Source organism: Erpetoichthys calabaricus, chromosome 3 (genome assembly GCF_900747795.2).
Source record: "Erpetoichthys calabaricus chromosome 3, fErpCal1.3, whole genome shotgun sequence".
Classification (NCBI taxonomy): Eukaryota; Metazoa; Chordata; class Cladistia; order Polypteriformes; family Polypteridae; genus Erpetoichthys; species Erpetoichthys calabaricus.
In genome coordinates, this window is record NC_041396.2 from 253,011,510 (window position 1) to 253,031,837 (window position 20,328).

General features: G+C 37.1%; 1 protein-coding gene across 1 annotated transcript in view; it reads right to left on the bottom strand.

The window, feature by feature from the left end:
• The window catches only part of LOC114648818 (rho-related GTP-binding protein RhoA-D), a 55,374-nt gene that overhangs the window by 16,816 nt on the left and 18,230 nt on the right, over positions 1-20,328 (bottom strand). The gene's annotated exons all lie outside the window — the stretch shown is intronic.

Here is a 20,328-nt window from a genome sequence, read left to right on the forward strand (position 1 = left end):
GTGGGAGTGTGGATGAGTGCGTGTGACTAGGTATAATATGACAGCTGCTTTTGTTTAAATTCAGAGAAAAATCCAAGTTCAAATTACTCTTGCAATTGCTGCATTAACAAAACGAGCCACAGGAATCCATGTTCTAGTGGATGAAAAGTTGCCACAGACTGAGAAAGATAATGAGGCAGTGAATACATTATAACTGCCTTTAAAATGGCTGAATCTCTGAAAAAGGAAGTTTATGCCACTAAAAACTACATAGATATGTTTTACAATGTGAGCAATCTCAAGACGTGGATCAATGCTTGGGACCATTTCTGGCTTGAAAGTAGACATATTCAGTAAGTTTTAAGGCTTTTTAAACACAGCTAAACCAAACAAACAGGTCCAGCATTTTCTTGAAATACAAAAATGCTTGCTTAAAAACAGTTTTCCATGGCAAATTAATGAATACCAATATTGTGAAGAAATATGCTTTTATGGAAAAATACAAAACTTGTGCTTTAATGATTACTCCTGGATTTCAAAAACTGGGGAGCAGTTTGTCAGTGAAATTACAACTCACATGGGCAAGTGTTGGGAAGGGGACAAAGTTACCATTCATTCAAAATAGAAATCCTCTGAAATAATGATACCTTTTTTTAGCCATATCGAGCTTCATTCACTTGGTTATCTCCACTGCCTTAATTATTAATGCTTGTTCTAAATTGTTCAATCTAGGAAAGTATAACCACTGAAATTGAGTAATCTATATATTATTCTTTGCTCCATATATTAAACACATCAATTTTTTCCTTTGGCTTTAGTTCACTTATCTTGAAAATCAAGAAAGCTGGAATGTGGTGGTTGAAGCTTTAGCTCGAGTTATTGGCTTGGATTTTGAAGGATGCCGAATAAACTAGCTATTTTACCGTTTGAAACCGTTTTCACCAAAGCTGTATTACTTTAGTAAATGGAACTTTTTGATTTTAGTTGAATAGTGAAGAGAATAAAAATGTCTATGTACAGTATTTGAGAATACAAGTGCAGGACATTCACTAAATAGAAAATGCCCGAGCCTGGAATTCAAACCCAGAAACTGGATCTGTAAGGCAGCAACACCAATCATTGAGGCAAATTGCTCCCAAAAAAAATGTACTTGGAAAAATGTTGGTAGAATACTTAAATAAATGTGCTGCTTGATAATAACAATTCATTACATATGCATTGCTGTCAGACTGTAGTTAACCAGGTGGTGATTCCAGCTGGGTTTCGAACAATATACACAGCATGCAACACAAACAATTTATACATGAACCACACACAAAGCCCTCAGGATCTGAATGAGTTCCATTCCTGTAATCCGATTTTGTATGCAAGTTGATGAGGCAGCTCAACACACTACCCTGCGAAGTGCATGTGTTAAAGATTAGTGTGGATATGATCATAAGGATATGATTCTGCCAATCTGTCCAAAATACAGTTGCATAGGCTGGTGCAAAGTAATAAACTGAGTAGATCTGTGGTCACTGTTATATGCTTAGCTGTAATCTATAAACAGGAGACTAGCAAAACAGGTTTTTTTTTTTTTTTTTTAATTATCCAGATTTGCTGGGACAGCATGAAGTGCATGGGATATGGCATCCTGTATTGACTTGTTGCAATAATAGTCCAGTTTGCATAAACAAAAATATCTGTTTACTGTGACTTGAAACTCTCAAGCACTTCATCATGACAGTTAGTTCCACCAGTATGTAATCATTCAGACAGATCATTTTTCTTTTCTCAGACATAGCCAATTGCCTTTTTAAAGAAGGCAGGGGCTACAGATTTCCTCTGAAATATTAAGATGTCACTGAAGAGGTCACCCAATTGGAGTTCATAAGTTTTTAAAACAAGTCCTGCCTTTCTATCCAGACCGGATGCCTTATGAACATTAATTTATTTAGAAATCCTCCTGACATCAGAAACAGAAACAAAACAAGAATGAATTATATGCTGCTACAGGTATTTGAATGACTGGGCGATTGTTAACAGAATCAAAACGGGCATCAAAAGCACAAATTATATCAGGAAGGGAAAAATGCAGAGGAGATTGGATTAGGTTTTAAATTATAGTCAGTAACTACATCGGATTTCTACCAAAAACTTGTGAAAATTACAACTGCTATATTCCATTTCTAGTTTTTTAAAATCACAGATGTTTAGCCACTTTGATGGCTTTTCTAAGTTTTACCTGGATTTCAGCGCTTCCATATCTGCTTCAAAATGCACTGCTGCATACCTTCAGTAAATTCCTGATTTCAGCAGTGAGCCATGATTTGTTATCAGGAAATATGTGAATTGTTTTCATAGGCAGACAGATATCCACACGTTTTGATAAAACCCATTATAGCATCTGCATATGTATTCAGATCTGATTACAAGAATTTACTTATGTCCCAATTTACACAAACAAAGTCATCCTGTAGTATTTCCTGATTTGTGCCTCGTTATTCCAACTTTTTTGCCAGGTCCTTATATTTCAAGCTCTGGTTGTAAGCGGTTAGCAGGAGTACGGCCAGGTAACTGGACCATCCAAGGTGTATGCGTAGTATGGGCTGGCGTCAAGTTATTATCAAGCTTTGTGGGGCAGGTGACAATTGTCATATTAAAGGATAAACATTTAGTAAACTTGCTTTGTTGAAGTCCCCAGCAACAATAAAGTACCCCTCAGAATTTCTATAGGCCATTTGGCAAAAAATACAAAAAAAAAAAAAAAGAAAACAAAAATCACCTTAATTGAAAGTGACTACTCAAGTCTCCTCAATAGAAGAAAAATAAAATACAAATTAAGCAGTATACAGATCCAGTTTAATTTAGTCAAAAAAAATAGAGGACAGCCAATGGTTAACACTCACTTGTTAGTATAATGGCACATTAGCAAATTGTAAGGCACTTATTGGAAACATGATAAAATTCAAATCCATCATTGTTGCGTATATAACAATGTGTTTCAATACCCCAAATTTCAACCAGTGATCCATACCGACAACAATGAAAATAATGGAATAATAGGCGGCCTGACAGCGCTGATGCAGTAGAAGCAGTGCATGGAATTAAAAGGACAGCAAAGGCTACACATGGGTTCTCCAGGTTGACAAAGTGAACTCAGAAAAGACATGCATATTGACCAAAAAAGTCTGGACTAGAGAAGCCTGCACTTGAACTGTTAAGCAAGAGAAAGAAAATGGAGAAATCAAGACAAGCAAACAGAAAAGGAAAAACAGCAAAAAAAATCATTTAACACCACAACAGCTACATTTGTTCCACCAAATATTTTATTGAAACAAAATTTACAATGAGCATACACAGTTGTAAACAGGACTAAGATCATTTTTCTCTAGTTTAGCAGGCCCCACCATGGCACACTTTGGTGGATGATTTTACATCCCATCCAACTTCTACTTTTACCTGGACTAGTAATTTAATTAATCAAGCTGTTATTGCCCAGTTGCTATGTTTTGGTGCCTAGTCATAAATTAGACAATTGGGTTTGCTAAACTTATATTGGAATGTACCCAGCATTTATGTATGTTGTGCTAGGATAATTCAGTGTTCTGTTAACCTCACGATTGTCATTCCACTTTTACTGGAGTAATTATTTAGGCTGTTATTTATTAATGAGCATGCTACTGAAATCTTTACATTCATTGTGTTTATTGTCATTTCCCATTACTTTAAATACTTTATTACTTGCCCATGAGAAAAAAAAATCCCCAAATACCAAACGACCAATATTTTCACCAACCCTTAATTTCTGTTAATGAGGTTATTAATGTTTATGAACATTACCCTACATTCATGGTACAAATTGATCTTCTGTACCCTTGTGCAGAAGGAATACACACCTTTCTGGGCAGAACAACACAAATGTTATGAGTTAGGAGGAGAACTGCTGGCTCCTTTGTCATCTGCATCTCATTTTAATTTAGCAGCTGGTTTAATATTAAAAAAAAAAAAAAAATGAAGTTAAATGTTACAGCAGAAATATACACTGTATTTTAGGTAGTTATTTTGGAAAGATCAAGTATATACTTAATCCTATTTAGGACCAGATCTAAATCATTACTATATGTATATATTTTTTTTTAACAAATAAGAACAATGAGTAATTACATTCTGTTCTGAGAAACAGACTTAAGGGTGTGCAGGTTTGCATACAGTATGTGGTAGTAAGTAGTACCATTTTCACTTGTGGATTTGTCAAAAACAACCGAGAAAAACTGTAAGGCTAAATAAATAGCAGGGGTGTGGAAATCAAATTTTTTCCTACTTGTCCATGGACAAGTGAACTTAGAAAATCCACTTGTCCGCCAGTTAAATTCACTTGCCCATAAACAAATAACAATAGTGAAAAATAGTTTAATTTTTTCTGATCTCTTTTATTGATACCAAAACTGCCTTCCATTTAAAAACTGAAAAAAGTTCTTTCAGGGAGTAGTATTTTGCCACCTTGCTCTAGAACATTATATTATATAAAAGATTCCCTTATCATTTTAACTCACTAATAAACAATGCCTTCATTAAAGCTACACTAGTTCTGTTTCACATATTACAGTTACATAACAGAACACTGTCCTGATTCATTTTCTGCCATGTTCTTCAGCTTTTGTCTTGCAACGTCTTCTCCCCCAAGAATCTTTACCATCTCAGATAGCATGGGCTGAATGCTGTTCATTTCTGCTTGAGCTGAACTGCATGGTTCCTGGACTGATGGTCCTGCAGAAGTGGATGCTGATGACTTTTCAGGTTTTTTATGAGTGATGTGCCTGTTGCCAGAAGACAGCCAGAATTCCACAGCTGGTAGTGAGTCAAACTCTTCTAAAGGTTTACCATCAACAACAACAATGCGCATCTGGTTTTGAAGGTTTTCCCGAGTCAGGCGGGTTCTTAGAGAACTCTTTACTAAATTCATATTGGAGAATGGAAGGAGAAACTAAGAAACAGTGAGATCAGCACACTAACATTCTTCAGAGACTCTTCCTTCCACTGCAGAACTGAGGTATAGACAGCAAGTGGATGGTACTGCCGTTGCATTGATATCTGCACTTTAAGTGCTTGCCATTCAGATGATGCATGTTTAACTTCCTCATCAGTCAACAAATCACTATACAGTAATCCCTCCTCGATCTCGGGGGTTGTGTTCCAGAACCCCCCGTGAAAGGTGAAAATCCGCGAAGTAGAAACCATATGTTTATATGGTTATTTTTATATTGTCATGCTTGGGTCACAGATTTGCACAGAAACACAGGAGGTTGTAGAGAGAAAGGAACTTTATTCAAACACTGCAAACAATCATTTGTCTCTTTTTCAAAAGTTTAAACTGTGCTCCATAACAAGACAGACACGACAGTTCCGTCTCACAATTAAAAGAATGCAAACATATCTTCCTCTTCAAAGGAGTGCGCGTCAGGAGCAGAGAATGTCAGAGAGAGAGAAAGAGATAATAGCAAACAATCAGAAATCAATAGGGCTGTTTGGCCTTTTAAGTATGCGAAGCACCGCCGGACAACGCAGCTGCTAGGAAGGGAGCAATGTAAAGGTAGCCTTTCAGCATTTTTTTAGAGGAGCGCCCGTATCATCTAGTGGTGCGAACAGCCCCCCTGCTGACACCCCCTCCGTCAGGAGCAGAGAATGTCAGAGAGAGTGAGAGAGACAGAGAAAAACAAACAATTAAAAATCAATACATGCTGTTTGATCTTTTAAGTATGCGAAGCACCATGCAGGAAGCATATCGCTTGACAAAGCAGCCACATTTAAGCCCAGCAAGGAAGAGAGCAATATGAAGGTAATCTTTCAGCGTTTTTTGAGGAGCGGCCGTATCTTCTAGGGGTGCGAACAGCCCCCTTGTCACAATATATTTGAGGAGTTTTATTTAATAGGTAATACATGCTCTGGTTGGGTAGCTTCTCAGCCATCTGCCAATAGCGTGCCTTGTATGAAATCAACTGGGCAAACCAACTGAGGAAGCATGTACCAGAAATTAAAAGACAAATTGTCCGCAGAAATCCGCGAACCAGCAAAAAATCTGCGATATATATTTAAATATGCTTACATATAAAATCCGCGATAGAGTGAAGCCGCGAAAGTTGAAGCGCAATATAGTGAGGGATTACTGTACTGCTGACACAAGTTCTTGATTTCATAGTTTCCATAAATGCTCAGTTCAGACAGAGTATGTGACTAGATTCTGAAATCAAACACCGTCATATCTGACACAGGAGGCTACGCACTGTAATTCCTAATGACGTAATCAAAACTCCGCAAGATGGTACATTTACAAAGAAGTAAATATTACCGATGTTGTCGGGGGAAAAAATAAAATCGCATCTAAGTGAACATTTTTATAGATATTTCATAACATTTGGAAACAGTTTATTGAAAATAAAGAAGAAAACATTCTGACAGCGCAAAACCAACTTGTTTTATATGAAAAATTCTCTAATCAAAAACGATCTATAGACAGCTCATCAAAATTGATGTTGTCACGCAATAAATTTCTCAACTCCTCCTATATCACAACCTAAGCGAAATCACAAACTTCAGGAAAGATTAACTGCCTAACAAGCTTTGTTATGTGGTGAAAACATTTGCATTGTAAGTAAAAGGACTGCATTTTAATGTAGAAACAATGAATTTTATCAATAATATATAAAAGTTATCGATTATAATGAAAAATCATCAGATTACATTGTAATGTCGGCATGAAAAAAAATGACCACATCTCCACGCGTGTAAATAGTAGGGTAAAATACTTATGTAAGACCGTAAGAGTGCTTCCCCTTTGAAAAAATCAGCCGTCATTTTGTAAACAATATTGAAGACCAATTTAAGACTGAAGAACATGCCTAAGTAGACTGTTTCCACACGAAGTACATACCCAAATGTTTAAAATTTGAAAGTAGTGGTAAAAATGTGCCCTGCACAGCACATATAATTCTTTTTTCTCCAGAAAATTGCACTTGTCCACGGACAACTGAAACTAGAAAAACACGCTTGTCCGACGGTTAATTTACCCATGTCGGACGAGTCGGGCATTGGATTTCCACACCCCTAAATAGAGTTTTCAATCTTATCAAGAGTTCGCTGCAATAAAGCACTAAAATTTTGTATCAGCAATTACTGCTTCAGTAGCAATAACTACAGTAAAATTAAGAAACTGCACTTGAACAAAAACCTGCACCCATCAATACCACTCTGAGGACCCCTTCAGTAGTTCATGACAAAGCATGCACATGTAGTACCAGTAACATTACAGCCCATAGTTGATTAAAAAGAATTACAGAAATGTGGAATAGTGTCAAGAGAGAGCAAAGGTGCAGTATTTCTCACTTGTTCATTAATATTGTGGGCTCACTATGTATCTTTTTTCACATGTCCATGTATGGCAGAGTTAATGAAACAATATACAGTATTTGCCACTGACAAATTTGAATGAAGTATTTTTTGGCAATTTTTCAATCCGTTCCCCACAGTCCCCAGGTCATACCATACAGCCGATGTCAGACATGGGTACTATAAATTAATAGTTAGACTAAAGTGCATAAAACAAGGATTGTCACCTTGTCAACCACAATTTTGTGGACCAAAGATGTTCCATGACCCACACTTTAAGAACTACGGACATAAGTTCCTAAAGTGGTTTTACAAAAATAGATGTTATCGCTCACATTAGCTAAACTGCTAGCTAGATAAATGAAGCCATTTATAAACCACTGAGATTGACCATCACTCTCCATCTGATGGCTAGTGAATTGGTACCTAAAAGCGTCATTTTTTTGTTTCAACTGTGCATCACATAAACACCTGTAGCCCTGGTGTTTTAATATATTTTATGTATTTTTATCACTATGCACTTTTACCAAGTCAATGCAACTTTGTGCTTAAATGGCTGATACTGGCCTGAGTAACAGTTATGAGCATTATGTTGGTGGTGATGTAATTGTTCTTCATGTTTGCAATAGATTTAAGAGTAGTTGGTTGTGATATTGTGAAAGTGATCAATTTTATAAAAAGTGAATGGATATGGAGACAGCAGAATGGAAAAGAACAAGTATTTATTATATATATATATATAAATAAAATATATATTATATAATAAAAACACCAAAGAAAATAATGACACCTGAAAATACATTGAACAGGTTAAAATGTTACTTATTACACAATTTTGGCATCATCATTTGTCTCCTGGCTATTAGACAGTGGATTCCAAAGTCCACTGAACTCTTTTTTAATACTTTGTTTAAACATGCTGAAAATAACTCAGCATGGCACTGCATCCCATAGCAAGACGAGTACAAGCTTTGATTATGTGTGGTAATATTCACAAACATCTTTGAACTTATTCCTATGTACAATCTTATATTGTACCTGTTACAGTGCACACCACCACAATAACCTTTATCAATGAGGGATACTATGGGATAAAATGAACAAAGTGTTAAGATCGTACATTTTCACTGCAAATAAAAGAGACACCACCTTACTGTTTACTAATTAACACTGGAAGCAAGATATGGATAGGGCACAGCAATACACTGAAATAACTTCTGCTTGATAGGGAAAAGGGTGGCACAGTGGCGCAGTGGGTAGCGCTGCTGCCTCGCAGTTAGAAGACCCAGGTTCGCTTCCCATGTCCTCCCTGCGTGGAGTTTGCATGGTCTCCCCGTGTCTGCATGGGTTTCCTCTGGGTGCTCTGGTTTCCTCCCACAGTCCAAAGACATGCAGGTTAGGTGCATTGGTGATCCGAAATTGTCCCTAATGTGTGCCTGGTGTGTGGGTGTGTGTGCCCTGCGGTGGGCTGGCGCCCTGCCCGGGGTTTGTTTCCTGCCTAGCGCCCCGTGTTGGCTGGGATTGGCTCCAGCAGACCCCCGTGACCCTGTGTTCAGATTCAGCGGGTTGGAAAATGGATGGATGGATGGATGATAGGGGTAAAGGGATGGCATACCTGGTTAAAAGACTCAGCTTCTTTAACAAGGAAACAGAAAGCAATCATCTGTAAACTTGTGACTTCACCTAACTTACAATGTGTAATCCTAAATCTTGCAAGGAGAAAATAAAACCCTGAAGTTGAGGAAAAATCTTAACTATGTTTTCATTTTTGATATTGTGTTGTATCCCACAACCAGCAAGTTTAGTGAGTGAGCAGGAGCCTGAACAAAGGAAGTGCTCATTAGCATTCCAATCCCTGGGAGATTAAACAGGACAAGCTGGAAACAGCCGCATATGCGTCATTTCTCGGCCATCTCCTCCTTGTACAGCTTGCATTCCAGGCCAATCTACTCCAGTGTCCTTCCTACTCAAAACAAAAGGAGGCAAGCAACACAAGAAAACAGGTCATAACTTTGAGGAACTAAAGAAGGATCTATTCTGAAACTAAACTAATGCTAATAACTTATTTCATGAATAAGAAAGAGAGAGCGAGAAAGACAGACACTGGGACAACTTTTCTGATTCTTTGGAAAAAAACAGAAAAGTCCCAGTTTACAGTGCATTTACATTCCAGACAATAGCAAACATATAATGCATATTTGTTTGTGTAAACCTAACCTCAAGGTGTATACAAGATAGAGAGAAACAGAATTAACAATTATAACTTTAACTCTCTTCAATTACTATCTGAACTTGCTTTTTCCATTATGCTCGTTACAGCTGATTCAGCTAATCTGGCTAAGTAGAAGTCATCTTTCTTATCTAATTTTTGTCTCACCAAATGCCTAGAATTTAAAGGAAGATGTGGAAACAGCACTTAAAAGAGACAATCAACTTTCGTTAGGCATAGTGTGTCCTCCAAGACACTGGGAAGTTAATCAACATAAAAGCAACAATTTCTCTTCTTATCTCAAAAGCAGAATATAAAAATCTTCAATGTTAAAAGAAGAACAAGTGGGTCAAACTGCCAGATATTAATCCACCACATTACTTCACATTAAAACTAGCTGCTGTTATTTATGAAGGTAAATAAAATGGAAAATAAATCAAAAAAATAAGTAATGCTTTTTTTTTTTTGCATTTTATTCATTTCATTAAAATCAAATAACATTCCACACAAGCAAGTCAAGTTTAACAAAACTAGGTTCGAAACACATTAACCTCCACCCATGAGAAAGAGAGCTAGGTTAGCAGAGTAAAACTTTTATCTATTTTCTTATTTTTACTAGTTTAATTAATAAATGAATAAAAATAAATAGAATAAAAAAAAAAAAAGAGGGGAGAGAATCCGTTTCCTCAATTAAAATGCTTATTCTAAAATGTTATTGATTAGATCCTGCCAGGTTCTGAAAAAGTTTTGTACAGATCCTCTAAGTGAGAATTTGATTTTTTCCAATTTCAAATAGTATATAACAACATCAGCTACTCACTGACTTAAAATAGGAGAGTTACGATTCTTCCAGTTGAGCAAGACAAGTCTACATGCCAATAGTGAAGTAAAGGCAATCACAGTTTGTTTGTCCTTCTCCACTTTAGGCCCATCTGGAAGTACACCAAACGCAGCTGTTAATGGATAAGGTTGTCTGAAAGGCATTTAAAGATTTTGGTCCAAAATGGTGTTAATTTGGTGCAAGCCCAAAACAGATGGCCCAATGAGGCTGGAACTTGATTGCAACATTCGCAGGTTGGATCTCGCCCTGGAAACATTTTGGACAATTTTAAATGAGACAGATGTGGTCGATATATAATTTTAAGTTAAGTAATTGTAGGCTTTGTGCATATGGAGCTCAAGTAAATTCTGTGCATTGCTACCTTCCACTCCTTTTTTGAGATGTTGAGTAAGAGATCCTTTTCCCACTGTACTCTTGGGATCTTAAAAACATTTTACAGTCCCTCCCTTTTAATGCATTTCAGAGATGCTGTCCGAGACCAAAAGGCTGATTTAATATTTTTTCCGGCATAGAGGTAGGTGGGAGGTGACAAAAATTGGGCAGGTTTTGTTTAACAAAGTTTCTAATTCAATGGTAGTGAAAGAAATGTGTTGCTGGAAAGTTAAATGTGGAGTGTAATTGTTTGTTGGATGCAAAGACATTGTCTACGCATAGATGTCTACAGAGTACATGTACAGAGCTTCTTTATCTTAAAATACTTCCTACATTGGTTAAAATAAAGAATACTTTGCTATTCTATCATAAAATAGTATTGCTTGTGTCAAGTGCTACATGATTAATTCAAGATAAAAAGTTTATATATGATAACTAAATGTTAGTAAATGGATTTGGTTTAACCTGAAAATGAAATATCACAAAAAAATCAAATTACTTGTGTAATTTTGCCAAGATGACATGAACACTGTTAAATACAAAGCTACTACAGGCTTATTTTGGTTTTAGTGGCACATAAAGGACTTATGTAGCACTTATAGGATATGGCATTGATTTGATCTTTCTCTGGCTTTGCACCAGTACTGCCATAAACTGCCCCTCCATTCCCTACCCACTTTCCTTCCACTTGCATGGACCTACATCAGCATGTATAAATCAAGAAAATGAACACCAATGCTACAGATTGACCTGTGGCAAATCGTTGTTAACTGCAGAATAGGAAATTTTAAACCTTTAAATGAAAATTTTATTTAATAAAATTTCAAAAGGTAGTAAATAAATACGGTACTGGGTGTGCATGTAATTCTTTAGGTACACCCTTAACTTTTTTGTATCATTGTTTGCTACCCTGACTAAAGCACTGCCTGAGGCGTTTGCCTCATTGTTGGTCCTGGATGAGATAATATTTTTTAAGGCATTAAACAGGCTACATTGATCGTAAAAATAAACTTGTAAAAAAAGAAACTCCCAAACACCTACAAATTGAGCATCATTCTTGACTGAGATAACCATTAAAACGTAACATCCCAGACAGTTAATGATCCAGAGTTTGGGAGACCCAACTTGTAATTACTTGATAGACAGAGACAGACAAACACACACACACACACACACACAAACCTGCAGTGGTCTAGAGCCCTGCCCAGTGTTTGTTTCCTACCTTGCGCCCTGTGTTGGCTGGGACTGGCTCCAGCAGGCCCCCTGTGACCCTGTAGTTAGGATATAGCGGGATGGATAATGGATGGACATACACACACTACAGCAGTTCAACTTCCTGCACACAACTAAGGCCAATTTATTTTGTAAGGATAAAATCTACCTTAAGGTAAGATAATCTGAAAGGGGTTCTCACTGCAACTATGTACTCCTGATCAAAACAAATGAGGCACCAATTCAAAAACAATCTACTGATTTAAAATGGGTGAGATACTGTATAGTGTTTTTTGGAAACATTATCACCATCATGAATGATCTCAACTTTAGAACAAACCAAGTATATTCACTGACATTTTGCTGTCATTAATAAAAAATACTTCTTAAATCACAATGAAAACTAAATATAAACAAAATATCAGTGCTACATGAATTGCTAAATACCAAGATTACGCACAATGTTTTAATTTACAATACCTCATTTACAAAAACCTCTTTCAATCTTTTCTTGTAACACTTTTCAAAATAGATCAAGTTTGCCTGTGCAAACTTCAATTGAAAATTGTCCTAGCTCTTAAATGTGTGCTGGATATCTCTTACCAGCTGCAGATTTCCTCTTTTTCCGAAGGTTTTCAATTTGATTCAGATTACCAGATTTTTTTTTTTAAATTTAAATCATTGTGTCATTTTCCAACTGGAAGAAAGAGGATCTTTGACACTTGCCTAGTTATCTGATACTTGGTGTCATACTCTGCTCTAAAATTGCCCAGATAATCTTCCAATTCCATGATTCCTTTAATATTCTCCAGACCTCTAACACCAAAGACACAAAAGGAATCAAACAAAATTATGGAACCTTCACTGTATTTAATTGAAGATAAAGTGCATGTTTCTTTACAACCTTCATTTTGTAGCCACTAAGCAACTGGTCTACATTGCTAAAGAGCAGTTTGTTTTCATCATTCCACAAAATGTTCTGTCATAATGACTTTAGTTTCTGTAGTTAGGCTTTGGTAGAGATCAGTTGTGTTGTTTTAGGTTTGTCTTTAAACAGTGGAGTAATCCTTGGCCTTCACCAAAACAATGGTGTGTGGGTTGAAACTATCATTCTAGGTGGCTCCAGGTAAGCTTTAAGCTCTTAGGATGGTTTATGTGGTGTTTTTTCCAACAGTCTTGAATGCATTTTATTAAGCTAAATCTAACAACTTTCAAATAAAATGCATGATTGTCATAATCCTGCACTCAGATTCAGTCCACACTAATGTGTTGAATCCTGTTCATTAAAATGGCTAATTCCCTAATTTGACACTCTTCATGGAAGAAAAACAGTTTTCAACATCGCAGGCTTTAAAAAAGTTTCTTTCCACTGCACTTGCAGTGTTACTTACCTGTATGCATATAAATTGCATTTTGTAAAGTCTGAAATCTGTGTACATGCGAAAAAAGCTAATTTTTGGTTACTACAGTTTTCTGATAAATCCCATGCTCGGCATCATTAACACTGTACTGAAAAATTCAGAGCTCCAAGGAAATCAGATAACTCAGTTCATATCCTCTAATCAGTGTTTATTACTTAAACTGGACATTGTAGATCTTTAACAGATAATAGCTTACCAAAATAAAACATTTACAAGCAAAATGGAATGGCTTTTTGTGGAGCTTACAAATGGGTGGATGTTGGGTGTGACAGCTGGTATAGTTAGACATGTTCATTTGTATATGAAAATGTGCTCCCTGGCATTAATTAGACCTCTCAGTACAAAATGCTAGACCTGATTTTCTGGAACACACAGCAAGTCACCACCTCTTTTATTCAACTGTCATAGACCAGGTCTTCCACCTAAGCTGTGTCATACAACATATTGCCATCTGAATGCTTCTATTTTTATGTGCATGACAGACATGTCTGACTCATTAAATGTTTGTGTCAACTATAAAATGAATTTAAATCAAATGAATGAAAATTACTGATGACAGACAGTTAAAAGTACACTCTTTTGAAAGAATATTAAAAAAAAAAATTCTACTCATTTATTATCTGAAACCACTTCTTCCATTTGTGCACTGTTGAGATATAAGTAGTATATACACAGGCATCCTCCAAACAGTGAGCAAGCACTTCATATTTTACTGATAGTGCATTCGTCCTGCAATAAACAGCCAAATGTTCACCTCAGTGTGAAGTGTAAATCTATTTGATGATGATGACAGTTTAATAACCAAATGTAATGTTTCCTTGTTCATGTCATGCATCCTTTATGTAACCATACTTGTACCCTCAGAATTGTTAGCAATTTACAATATTAAAACATGTCTCTTCCCCTCATGTGTTTACATGACAATAACTTTTAAAGAGAAGGATTCTTCTTCTCTTTTGGAAGAAATGGGATCACTACTAAATGATTACTGGCATCACTATTACTAGAAAATAGTATTAAAACAGCTGCTTTTGCACAGCTGATCCATTTCCAAAAAAGCAGGTTTCTCAAAAATACTAAGGCTAAAGCAAACACTAAAAAGTGTTTTTCCAATATCAAATGGTAAAGGTTAAATATAGGAATGAAAAAATAAAATGAGGACCATTAGCAAGACTTTGGGGGCAAAATCTTCTCTTAAGTACAGAGTACAAGGTGAAACAGTCAATTAATGACAGGATTTACTGTATGTGAAAAACAAGATGAAGATGTGAATGGACCAGGAATAATCTGACGTGTTCCTTCAGCCACTTTTATTTTTTAAGAAAATTATATAAGGTGGCTTTTTAGCATACACAACATTGTCAGGAACCAATCACATTTCTATATGGGTATTTAAGTCCTGAACAAGCCAACTGGTTTCTATACTCATGAATTGTTAAGATGACAACTAGAAAATCTGTTTAAAAAAATATTCATTGTACTGCTTTATTGACTCTTATACTGAAAGTATTTGAATGACTCATACCTAACAAAATCTGTGGAGTACACAGTGTTCAAGAGGCTCTGAGACACTCAATAACCAGCATGTACATCCACACACTCTTTACTGACTACAGTGCTGTTCTTTATCTTGACCATCATCACTGCCTTTGGTTTAACAGATATTTTCATAGTTTATTAAATTTAGCCAGTTAACCTGTAAAAGTTTCTCTCTTTGTGTACTTCATTCTTTTCATTCCATCTCCAACAATCTTATCTTTGGCCTCCGTGTAAACCTTATCCTCTTCACCTCCACAATTCTTCACCCAGTTGTCTGCCTTTTTTTCCACATGCCCAAACCACCTTAGCTGGCTCTTAGCACAATACTTAATATTAATTATGTTATGTTTACCTTAACAAAACTATTCTATTAAGTTTTTAAACATTCAATAAATATGTATATGACTCTGTCCATGCCCCCCCCCCCCCCCAAATTATTAAGAATTCACAAGAGTATTCTATCTCACCAAGGCTCCTTTTCCCCCTTACCCACAAACAAATGGTTTTCAAATGTAGATTAAGAAAAAAGAATACATGGTGGATTTTAAACATGGCAAAATATCACTCTACCCTCTATACATTAATAGCTGGGGGCAGAGGTAAAGGAGAATTTCAAGTTACTGGCCACCACCATTTCTAGCACTAACACTACAGAACATCTTTTATGGTTAGGATAGCTCAGCCGTGCTAAAGAAGATTTGAGTATCACAGGAAGCAGTAACCATTTTTTTAACTAGTCTCTTCAGTAAAATGTTAACACTTTCCATTAAGGTTAAATATTTCAATGCTTGCAAAGTTCTGAAAGCAGCTAGACAGAGTGGTATCTACCACAATAAAATCAAGGACTGACACCTTCTCACTGTGGATTCATTCAACATTTCATTCTGGAACAGTAAACATCTTTTCCAGTCCATCCGTCCCTGTCCCCAGTTTCCTTTCAACCAATAAGCTTAAGTCAATCAACATCAAGGCCACCAGGCTTCCCAACAGACTTTACCTACAAGGTGCAAGTCCAAAAAAATACATCAGTCTCAACATATTTTTGAAAAACTGGCTGCTTGCAAGTTTTTGGGAATGATTATTTATTGTTGTTACTGTTGTCTTCACGTTTTATGTTTGTAATTATGCTTTATAGATTTTTGTTATACAGGATCTATCAGTATAAAAATCACCGGTTTAAGCAAACACCTGCAAAAAGCTTAATATGACAATTTTTACCCCCTACAACAGCATTTTTCAAAGCCTGATTCATTAACAAGGAACTGCTAAAGTTTGAATATGAATCAGGAGCAGGGGATAATGGCTGGCAAAAGTCAATCTACTACATTAAGCAGCGACAATGAGAGAAAATAGGGGACCAAAATTTAAACACATCAGATAATTCATAAATAGCAGAGATCTGCTCATCACACCTCTGCTTTTTGAAATGAAAACTACAGCTGAGTAATGTACACACCTATACAGTTTATTGCCATATTATCTATACAGAAACTAACTTCTATTTAGTATGATTTTAAGCATATTAGGTGTGGTAACCGTTACATGCAAGGAATAAACCTTTAAAAAATTGACAGTATCTTAAGTATTCATAATTTTTGTGGGTATGAAGCAGTGCAAAGTCCAGGACAGTAGAGGATAAACTGTTCTGCAAAGACAATCTAAGCCTACTGAAGCTCATAGTGTTTTTTTTTTTTAGTAAACTATCACTTTCATGGCATCAAAACAAAAAATGTCCTAATGACTAAATAAAATCCACATACAGCCAGGAACTTTACCACAACTCCATCACATTTTTTTGTGGTTTAAAAAGTTAACACAAAAATGATAAAGGCTATAGAATATAGGATTAATAAAAAGGCAGGAAGAGAAAAGTAAAGAGTTGGTAGCAGCTGAGAGGGGGATAAGGGGAATACAATACAAACTGAGGAATACAAGAAGCTCCAATAGTATGGATCCCTGTTGAAGAGTCAAAAACCAACATCCCAAGCATGAATCCAAACTGCAAAATTGTTTGGAGTTTAACTTACTAGTCCACTTCTAAAGATCCTTCAAAGAATCTGGATGAATACGCAAACTTGGTGACAGATTAAGTGAGGTTTTATATCAACTTGTGTGTGCCTACCCGTACTGCATGTTCCTACCCTAATCAGAAGCCCTGGGTGAACATCGCTGTTCAAATGTACCCGAGGAACCGGATTGCTGCTTTAAATTCAAATGACCCGCCATGGCAAGAGCTCCAGGTACAAACAATGGGGGCCGATCAAAGAGGCAAAGACTCAGAAGGAGGCTGGAAAGTTAGTACAGCAGCAGCAATTGAAGAAGAATGTGGAAATGTATACAAGCAACCACAGACTACAAAACCTCACCAAACATGCCCAGAGACGACATCTCCTCACTCCCGGATGAGCTGAATGACTGCCTTGAGCATTTTATGCCTCAGAGCTCAGACCTGATGAGTGTTGCAATGTTTCCAGTGGTACCAGCAAGTGGAGTGGTTCCCACAAAGCTGCTGGCCCAGACAGCATTCCATCCCTCGACCTGAAGGCATACACCACCCAACTGTTACAGGTGAGCCCAGACGTCTTCATCTTGTACCCGTCTTTATATACAGTGCCACAGTGTTTTTAACAAACACACACAATTTCACCTGTGCCAAAGTAATCTTCAGTTTCCTGCCTGAATGACTATTAGTCCATTGTGTTAAACTTCACAGTGATGAAGTGTCTGGGGAAACTGGTCACGATCCATATTAATTACAACATCCCTGCTGCCCTGTCTGCATACCATTGTAACAGATGTGCGGATGATGCCATCTCCCTTGACCTGGACACATCTCTGCGATATCAGAAAAGGTAAACCACCCATGTCAGTATGCTGTTCATTGACTATTTCCACAACATTTTTGCCACCAGCCTGGTACTAAAGCACAGAGACCTGCCTCCGAGAAGCTCACTCAGGCATCCTGAAAAAGTCTCAGAAAAGGCTCTCCCCCCGAGGAAGCTATAGAGCTTTCAGATGAAAACCAAAACAGTAATGAACGTTTACTGCTCCACTATTCAAAATATTCAGACCAGGTGCACCATGGTATATTTTGGTAATCTCACTTTCCATGATAAAAAACTACTCCAAAGGACTGTCTGTATAAATTCTAAAATAATCGGTGCTTCCCTTCAAAAGCTTCATACCATCTACTCAACCAGATGTCCGAGAGCTGAATCCATCATCTCTGATGACAGCCACCCAGCTCATCCCATTCTCACTTCTGCCTTCTGGAAAGCACTATCAAATCCTCACTATTCTTTCCACCCACTTAAGGGACGGCTTCTTTCCTCAGGCCATACTTTACTGTATTTATACATCACTACAAATGTGGAACAAGAATTCCACTATGCTCTCACTGTATTTTTTGTGACAAAGATCTCTAATCTCAGAAGCCTTTGATAAAGTAGTAACAACTAATTAACAAGGACGTTGCATGCTCTCTTGACAAAAACAAACAGGTATAACATAATTATTAAAAAAACACAACATTACTACAGGTGTGACAACAAACAATGTACAATATACACTTCGATTGTGACACTTGATATTTGACATACCTATATTTTCATGGGATCACACCATGATGCATGCCAGGTAACACATTTAGTACTGAGGTAATCAACCATGAATCTATGACAACTGGAATAAACGGCCCTTAAAAGCAGTTTTTCTACACTGTTAGCTAAAGGACAACTGTTCACATAAGCACAAGTGGTGAGCAATGCAAAATGGAGGGCTTCCTGGTGACATCAGAGGAGCTCTCTTTCACTCAGCCCTGACCCACACTGCATGGCTCCTCTACCACACACCTATATAATCAACAAGCAAACCATAATGGTTTCCAATGAAATATGTATATGACAATGATTGGACCCAAGGCTTGAATTTCAGCATGGGATTAATGGAGGTATGCTATTTACAAAAAAAATCCCACATAGTTTAACTTCATCAAAAGAGAAGATCTCTTGCCCTTTCAAGGCAAAGAAAAAATTACCCCTTTGACAAGATTATCGAATGTTATACATACATGAAAAGATAGTTAAAAAATCTTCTAGCACTGTTATACCATGGAAGACCCAAAAAGTGTCTGATCTAAAGAGAACATGGTGGAGAGTGGAGCATAAATGGAGAAAACTAAACCGATTGCCTCTCAAGATGGACTGTGTTGTTGTTTTCAATATTTCACAGTGGACAGTGTTATTTCTCTAGTATTATAAATAACAATGCTAGTAATCCCAGAGTCTTATTCTCTACAACTGATCATCTGCTAAACCCAGGTCACTCAATGGAATGCCTCCAAAAAACTTCCAGTGAAACTTGTTATGCTTTTGCTGTATTTTTTAATCAAAAAATTAATGATATTAGAAATAATATAGTACATCTCCCCAATACTGAACCTCTTAAACCCTGATACTCCATTTTAAACAAATTTAATTCTTTCACCAGGATAGATTTGCCTGATGTATATAAAATAATTTCTCAACTGAGACCCTCCACCTGCATCCTTGACCCAATAGCAACAAGTTTTTTCAAAGAAGTATCGGGTGTGCTAATTGCTCCATCTTATACTTCGGAATGTCTTACACCTTACATTCCAAATCGTAAGCTTAGATCCTCAAATGAATGTCTGCTTAGAATTCCAAGAGCTAAACTTAAAAGAAGAGGTGAGACGGCCTTCTGCTATTATGCACCTAAAATCTGGAATAGATGCCAAGAGGAATTCGCCAGGCTAATACAGTGGAGCACTTCAAACAAACTGCTGAAAACACATTACTTTAACATGGCTTTCTCATAGCTTCATTTTAGTTTAATCCTAATACTTTGTATATTCAATTAATTATCTATATTTATAATTCACTAAGCCGACAGAACAAGCAAGACAACCATGGGATACGCACGACAGCCACACCCCCCAACTCACAGTGACCCTCACAGAGCCACGCCCGTCGACAACACAGAGCCACGCCCACCAACTCTAAGAATTCACGAAGTCCATGGCAAGCAAGACGCACGCAAGACAGAGCCCCGCCCACCAACAATTCACTAAGCAGCTGACCATGGCACACGCACTACAGAGCCACGCCCACCAACAATTCGAGCAAGAGCGAAAGCATTTGCCAAGAATGTTTTCATTAATCAAGAATGAAAGTTGGAGGGTCAAAGACGGTCACATACCGTTGTACTTCCGACCATAAACGATGCCGACTGGCGGCATCATTCTCATGACCCGCCGGGCAGCCAACCGGGTAACCAAAGTCTTTGGGTTCCGGGGGGAGTATGGTTGCAAAGCTGAAACTTAAAGGAATTGACAGAAGGGCACCACCAGGGGCCTCATGTATAAACGG